The following is an 8427-nucleotide window of genomic DNA, read 5'->3' as shown; positions in this document are numbered from 1 at the left end:
ATAATTCCCATTGAGATGATACTGTTCAAGACAATTTCATGAATTTTTAAAATTGCCATCAGAGTCAGCACAATGGCACAAGCCCATAATCCCAGTGGATTGGAAGGCTGAGGCAGAGGGATCCTTAGTTCAAAGCCAGACTCAGAGAGACCTTGTCTCTAAATTAAACATAAAAAATGGCTGGAAATATACTTCAATGGTTAAGCACCCCTAGGTTCAATCATCATTACATCAGTAGAAAAAAAAAAACACATCAAAGAATTTCTCAAATAACTAAATGAAATTAAGAATTTGAAGAAAGACAGCAAGATAGATTGCTTTACTAATTTTGGTTTCAAATTCTTGCCTCAGCCAACTTCTGTCCTCATTATTTTTCCAGGGATTATTGCTAATCCTAAAGCATCTCCTCAAGCCACCAGTTCAATTACTAACACTCATTCTCAGGCCCCAAGTCACCCCAATTCTTCCCAAAACATGAGTGCTCAAGCAGTCTCATCATAAATAAATAAAAACAAAAAGACTCTTGTCTCCACCTTCCCCACTATCACTCTGTTTCTGTCTCTGACCTTGCAACAACACTTCAGCAACAGTTACCTCCCTTGTCTCCAATCTCTCCTTGTGATTTTTGAACCCACTAAGATCTTACCACCATTACTCCACCAATGGCTTCCACAGCGCTAAACCAGTGGTCTATCCTCTGTCCTTGTCTTAGCTTACCAGAGTCATTTGACAGAAAGAACTCTCTCCTCCCAAACTGTCATCTGTATTTGGCTTCCAGAACAGAGTATTCTACTGTTTTCCCCTTTTGTCTCTAGTTGCTCCTTCTGGGTCACTTTGTGTGATTCTGCCCATCTCCCCTGTGCCACAGACCAGCTGCAGCAAAATAACTGGGGGGTGACTTGTGTATATTGATACAGCAGGAGTAGTAGCCTGTTATTGTAGCAAAGGAGGGGTATATATACATTACACACAGCTTATCTTAATTAACATAAACTAGATACAGCAGTCAACCAATAAGGAATCTCCACACTTAATACCTCCTTGTGTTACTTCACAAACCACTCCCTCTGGCAAAATTCCAGGCACCATCCTGACTTGTTTACAGACTCTAATATTTCCCCCTTTTGTTTAATTTAAATAACAACCTTAGTGGTTTTTACACAAACACCATAAATAATCTGCTACAAGCAGAAGGGGAGGATACCAAATGCCACAATACCAAGCCAATTGATGGCTCCATGCAAGAAGCCCTTGGAAAAATTATAGCAGCAATGACACCATTAGCAAATATACTGAGTTACAATTTGTTGTAGATTATAGTTTGTTGTCTCAGTCCAGGTAAAGCAGTGTCTCAATAGATTAACTCATGGTCCAGGTGAATCACAGTCCAGGTAAGTTCTGCAGACAGCTAGCTTAAATCACAGTCCAGGTAAGTTCTGCAGGCAGCTAGCCTAAGCTGTAGCAGCAGAAACAGCAACAGCTCAGAAGTCTTGTCAATTTCTCAGCTGAAGTTTTGTCCGGTTTTCAGCAACACTGGAAATTTTTCCATCCTCATCCTAACCAGCACTGGGATGAAGGCAGGAACTCTGGCAATGATGCTAAAGAAAATCCTGTAGCATTCCACTAAGAAAACAACCTTCTGAACAATTTAGTACATTATCTCAAGGTTATTTACATTTGAAATAAGCCTTAATAGTGCTCATTACTCATTAGCTTCCAGGTGTGGGAGAACCATTGTATTTACTGGCCTTGGAAATGATCAAACTTCAGGGATTTGGGCCAGGCCTTATTCCACCTGCAGCATCCTGGGCAGCCCCAGATGGCCCTGGGGAGTGTCCGGGGAGTGTTCCAGACTCAAACTGTCACTGGGCACAGGGAGCAAGAGCCTGAGAGAAGAGACTGTGCCTCCAGGTCAGGTTTCTATCTGGGCTCTCAGTGGCATCCTGCTCCCAGGGCAGGGGGCGGGGAAGAGCCTCTGCCACCACTTGGAAAGTCCTTGCTGTGCCATGACCGTCTCAGGCACGTGGCAGCCACCACACCAATTCACGCACCCTCCAGTAATGAAAAGTATTCAGTAAAAGCCTTTTGCTGCAACTTTTTTTCTGATAATCCTTCCTCCTCTGAACTTTCTTCTTTCTGACTAGAGTTCCTGGGCTTCCATCAACACATGCCCTAACAATTCTTGTTTCCACTGGGGTGCCTTCTTCCTTTAGTAATTTACTTAACACCCCTTCCATATTTTCGTCAGAAAGATAATACAATACACTGAGACAAAATAAGACACAAACATACTGTATCAATCTTCTCCATTTTCTCAAAATGACCATTTTTCCTCTCACCCTATCTGCCAAGGGACGAGCAGATTTTCTCTCATCATATCTATGGACAGGCACCTTTAGTTTTCATCACTTACACCCGAGTGTCCTGGGGCTCCCCATTTGGGACACCATCTGCCACAGCATGGCTGCTGCAAAATAACCAGGGGGGGTGACCAACAACTTGTGTACATTGATACAGCAGGAGTGGGAGCCGTTTATTGTAGCACAGGAGGGGTATATATACATGACACACAGTTTATCTTAATTAACATAAACTAGATACAGCAGTCAACCAATAATAAAGAACCTCCACACTTAATGGTTCCGTGGTGTTTCACAAACCACTCCCTCTGGCAAAATGCCAGGCGCCATCCTGACTTGCTTACACACTCTAATGCCAGGTGCCATCCTGACTTGTTTACAGACTCTAACATCCCTGTCTCTTAACATTGGAAAATATTAGGACTAAGTATACTGTATTCTCTCTCCCTGGTCATCTCTCCCAGTTTCATGGCTTTAAAGACTTTCTGAAATCTGTTGGTTCCAACCCCTCCCAGTCAGCTCTAAGCCACCTCCTCTCTCTAGCTAGGGTGTTTCTTTGAACTCCAGATTACTAGTTCAATTTGCCTACTTGACATTTTTACTTAGATGTCAGATTAGCATCTGAAACTTAACAAAAACAAAACTAGATTCTGATATTCACTCTGTCCTAACCCAGTTTCTCTCACAATCTTGTCCATCCCACTACATGTCAGCCCCAGTCTTCTTAGTGCTCATATCAAAACTCCTGACTACCCTCTTTTGTATCATACACATGACCCAGAAGAAAATCCTGTCACCATTTCAAAATATATCAATAATCCAAACATTTCTCACTTCTTCCATCCTAGTACAAGCCACCCTCAAATTTTGTCTGTGCTGTAAAACTACTCTAATTGCTCTCCTTGATTTCATCCTTACCCTAGCTACTCTCAATACAGCAGCAAGAGTGAGGGTGTTACAACTTAAGTTATATCATGTCACACACTTGTTTAAAACCATCCAATAATATATCAGTAAAAGTCCAAGTCCTTACAATTTCCTGCAAGACCTCATGTGATCTGGCCTGTTACCTCTTCAATGACACACCTCCTGGCATCCTCTTTCTCATGCACTCTATTCCAAACTCCCTTCAGCCCCTACCTCTTCCTATTTTTTTTTCTGGAAAGCTCCCCCCCCCCCAAGGATTCATCAAGTCCATGTCACTTCCTTCAGATCTACTCAAATGTCACCTTCAAGGTCTTCTCTATTTACCATGGGAAAATTGTCATTTCCACCTCAACACACACACACACACAAACACCCACACACACACACACATCTTGAGCTGTTGGTTCCAACCCCTCCCTGTCATCTATAAGCCACCTCCTCTCTCTACATCATGTGCAACATGTCCTTCTCTGACAGATATTCTTCCTCAAAGCTCACCTATCCTTAAAAAATAAATAACATTTAGACTTGCTCATTTGTTCTCTTTCTTTATCTCAATATTTCTAAATCAATAAACCACAATAACAGACCTCATCTCCTCACCTCCCTTTCATTCAATAGCCCTCTGCAGTCTGATGTAGCCCTTTGTCACACTGCTGAAACTGCTTTCACTGAGAAATCTCCCAATGGACATTTTTCATCACTTATCCCTAATATACCTAGCCTAGTTATCTCATTAGATCAGAAGCCAGCTTGTCACAAGTTATGAAGGATTCATTTCTGTTTTCTGTAAAATTATCAGGATGTCTGTATGGCCTGACCATTAGTTGATGTTGTAAAGCCGATTGGAATGCCTGCCCGTGCCCTGAACTCACCCAGGTCCGGTTTTCCCTGACCATATAACAACCCTTTCCTAAACCTTAGTGACACCTCATAAATTCTGGCCTTCCCTGGCCGGATAAGGACCCTCTCTGAGTCTCTAAGATCTCCATAAATTCTGATGCCGGGGCCAGCAAAAATGTAAACTTGTGTTATGCTCTTCAGAGTGTTGTTATCTGTTACCCCCCTTTGTGTAACTTTTTGGGCTATAAAACTGGGCGACAAAGAAGCATCGGGGCTGTCCTTGGCTCCCATGATTTTGAGGGGCAAGGCAGCCCGGCCGGTCGAAATAATAAGTTTGCTTTAATTTGATTTCAATTGGAGTCAGTGGTCTATTCTTGCGTTGTGGTCTAACAATCCCTTCTGTTAAAAAATGTTAAGGTCTGTAAACAAGTCTGAATGGCGCCTGGCATTTTGCCAGAGGGAGTGGTTTATGAAGTAATGCCAGGGAGCCATTAAGTGTGGAGATTCCTTATTGGTTGACTGCTGTATCTAGTTTATGTTAATTAGATAAGCTGTGTGGAATGTATAAATACCCCTCCTGTCCTACAATAAATGGCTCCCACTCCTTCTGTATCAATCTACACAAGTTGTTTGTCACCCCCACCCCCACCCCCATTATTCTGCTGCAGCTAGACTGCGACAGATGGTGCCCTGGGACATTTGGGGGTAAGTGACAAAAAAAAAAGCTGCCTTTCCCTAGATAGGACAGGAGCAAATATGCTCATCCCTAGATAGGGCTAGAGGAAAAATGGCCATTTTGAGAAAATGGAGAAGATCGATACAGTATGTTTGTGTCTTGTTTTGTCTTGAAATGTTGTATTGTCTTTGTGATGAAAATATGGAAGGGGTGAGAAGTAAATTGTTGAAAAAAGAAGGCACCCCAGTGGAACCAAGAATAATTAGGGCATGTGTTGATAAAAGCCCAGAAACTCTAGTCAGAAAGAAAAAGAAAGTTCAGAAGAAGAAGGATTATCAGGAAAAAAGTTGCAGCAAAAGGCTATTACTGAATACTTTTCATTACTGGAGGGTGCATGAATCAGTGCAGCGGCTGCCACGTGAGCCAGCAGGTCATGGCGCAGCAAGGACTTTCCAAGAGGTGGCAGCCCGCTCTTCCCCATCCCCACTCCCAGCCCCGGGAGCAGGACGCCACTGCAAGAGCCCAAATCCAAACTTGACCTGGAGGCATGGCTGTCCCTGGAGGGCAGGGGGAAGACAGCCCTAGTCCCTTAAGTTTGATCATTTCCAAGGCCAGTAACTACAATGGTTCTCCCACACCTGGAAGCTAATGAGTAATGAGCACTATTAAGGCTTATTTGAAATGTAAAAAACCTTGAGATAATGTACTAAATTGTTCAGAAGGTTGTTTTTTAAGGGCCTGCTGGAATAATACAGGATTTTTTTTAGCATCATTACCAGAATTCCTGCCTTCATCCCAGTGCCAGTGAGGAGGAGGGTAAAAGAATTTCCAGTGTTGCTGAGAACCAAATGACATTTCGGATTAAGCTAGCTGCCTACAGAACTTACCTGGACTATGATTTAAGCTAGCTGCCTTTAGAACTTACCTGGACTGTGATTTACCTGGACTGTGAGTTAATCTATTGAGACACTACTTTACCTGGACTGAGACAACAAACTGTATCTTTGCTAATGGTGTCATTGCTGGTATAATCTTTCCAAGGGCTTCTTGCATGGAGCCATCAATTGGCTTCGTATTTTGGCATTTTGTATCCTCCCCTTCTGTTTGTAGCAGATTATTTATGGTGTTTGTGTAAAAACCACTAGGGTTGTTATTTAAATTAAACAAAAGGGGGAAATGTTAAGGTCTGTAAACAAGTCTGAATGGAGCCTGGCATTTTGCCAGAGGGAGTGGTTAATGTTAAGGTCTGTAAACAAGTCAGGATGGCACCTGGCATTTTGCTAGAGGGAGTGGTTTATGAAGTAATGCCAGGGAGCCATTAAGTGTGGAGATTCCTTATTGGTTGACTGCTGTATCTAGTTTATGTTAATTAGATAAGCTGTGTGGAATGTATAAATACCCCTCCTGTCCTACAATAAATGGCTCCCACTCCTTCTGTATCAATCTACACAAGTTCCTCATCACCCCCCATTTATTTTGCTGCAGCCAGACTGTAGCAAAAAAAAAAAAATCTAGGATTTAGCTGGGCTGCTGTCACAGTTGTTGCCACCACCGCTACCTCTGCCGCCACCAAGGCTCAGTACAAGGGCGCTCCAAGCAAGGCAGGATGCGCCAAAAATCTGATGAAGAAATGGGAAGAGCAGTGGGAGCAGATGGAGCAGAGGAAGCAAAGGATCACAGAAGAGAATGTAATAAGATCCAACATTGACAAGAAGTTCTCTGCACACTACGATGCTGTGAAGGCAGAGCTCAAGTCCAGCACCTTCTTGTGACCCTGAATGACATGCAAGCCTAACAGGAAGCACTGGTGACAGAGCAGGAAAAGCAGCTGGCTAAGAGGGAGCAGTCAAAGGAGCTGCAGCTAAAGCTGGAGAAGCTGCGAGAAAAGAGCACAAGAAGGAGGCCAAACAGAAGATCTCTAACCTGCCCTTCAACTGCAAAAAAGAAGAGGAGGGAAGAGAAAAGGAGAAGGAGGTGGCCATGCATGAGGAGGAGCTGGAAAGGGAAGAGATCACCACAGAGAAGGAAATTGGGGAAGAACCCAGATGTGGACACCAGCTTCTTGCCTGACCAAGACAGGGAGGAGGAGGAAAATTGTCTCTGGGAAGAGCTGTAGCACGAATGAGAAGCCAAGCAGGAGAAGATTAAGAGTGAAGAGATTGAAATCACCTTCAGTTACTGGGCTGGCTCTGGGCACCAGCAGACAGTCAAAATGGAAAGGGGCAATACAATGCAGCTGTTCCTCCAGAAGGCACTTGAGATCCTGCATGAAGACTTCAGTAAGCTCAGGTCAGCAAGGGTGGAGCAGCTCATGTACATCAAGGAGGACTAAACATTCCCCATCATCACAGTTTCTGTGACTTCATCATTACCAAGGTACGTGGGAAAAATTGGCCACTCTTTAACTTTGATCTTCATGATGATGGGAGGCTACTCATTGATGCCACTGTGGAGAAGTATGAGTCTCATGCAGGAAAAGTGGTGCTGAGGAGCTGGTATGAGAAGAACAAGCACATCTTCCCTGTCATCTGCTGGGAGCCCTATGACCCTGAAAAGAAGTGGGACAAGTATAAGATCCAGATCCAGTGATCATCCAGAAAGTGGTTTGGCCTTGGCTATCCCTGGTTAACCCTCATATCTCCAGAACTCAAGGGTCTGACTCCTGTGCGACTGTGCTGCTGTGTCCTAGCAGGATGGTAGCCACTCATCCCCTGGAACTGTTATTGCTTTTTTCTTTTACAATAAATAAGTGCTCATGTTAAAAAAAAAGATCTAAATAAGTGAAGATGTAATTTTTTAAAAAAAGAGAGAGGTAGAGAGAGAGAGAGATTTTTTAATATTTCTTTTTTAGTTATCGGCAGGCACAATATCTTTGTATGTGGTGCTGAGGATCAAACCTGGGCTGCACGCATACCAGGCGAGCGCGCTACTGCTTGAGCCACATCCCCAGCCAAGATGTAATGTTTATGAGAGAAAATTTAATATTATAAATTTGCCAATTCACCAGTAAACCATACTACACATTTAATAAATTATAATCAAAATCCAAAAAGGGAGTATATGTGTGTGTATGCTTATGTGTATGTAACTAAACAAGCTGGTTCTAAAATTTATATAGATTTTATGAAAGTATATAAGATAATAAGAGCAAAGGACCAAGAATAGGATTGATGCTATTGAAGATTAAGAAAGTAAGAGAGGACCTTAATTCTAAAGTGATTATAAAGATATTGTGTTAATTAGCTTCCATTCAAAGTGACAAAATACCAGAAATATTTAACTTAAAGAAGAAAGGACAGTCCCTTGCCTGTGGGTCTGGGCAGCGGAGGAGGGTATTTGGTAGTGGCTGGAGGATTTGCTATGAGAAGTTGTCCCTTTGCTGTCTCTGGGCCAGCCCTCCCCATTGGTTCTCCTCAGCCACGTTCTGAGGAGTGCACCTGGAGGCCCAGGCTACAGCCCAGGCTGTTTCTCCCAGCCAGGGCAGCCACGCAACTTGGCAGGTGCTGAGTACCTCCCTTGCAACCTTTCTCCTCTGTCTTGCTGCCTAGCTGCTGCGGTGCAAAAGGGGTGTTGGAGGTAGATGGGCTCCGGACCCAGGAAGCGGCAGTGGATATGGTGCTG

At 43.4% G+C, this 8427-nt stretch overlaps 1 pseudogene; it reads left to right on the top strand.

The window, feature by feature from the left end:
• Positions 1 to 1366: 1366 nt before the first annotated feature.
• LOC113177927 (protein FAM50A pseudogene) lies at positions 1367 to 7395 on the top strand (annotated as a pseudogene).
• Positions 7396 to 8427: the final 1032 nt, after the last annotated feature.

Source organism: Urocitellus parryii, chromosome 11 (genome assembly GCF_045843805.1).
Source record: "Urocitellus parryii isolate mUroPar1 chromosome 11, mUroPar1.hap1, whole genome shotgun sequence".
NCBI classification, from domain to species: domain Eukaryota; kingdom Metazoa; phylum Chordata; class Mammalia; order Rodentia; family Sciuridae; genus Urocitellus; species Urocitellus parryii.
This window is presented reverse-complemented; position numbering and strand designations above follow the sequence as displayed.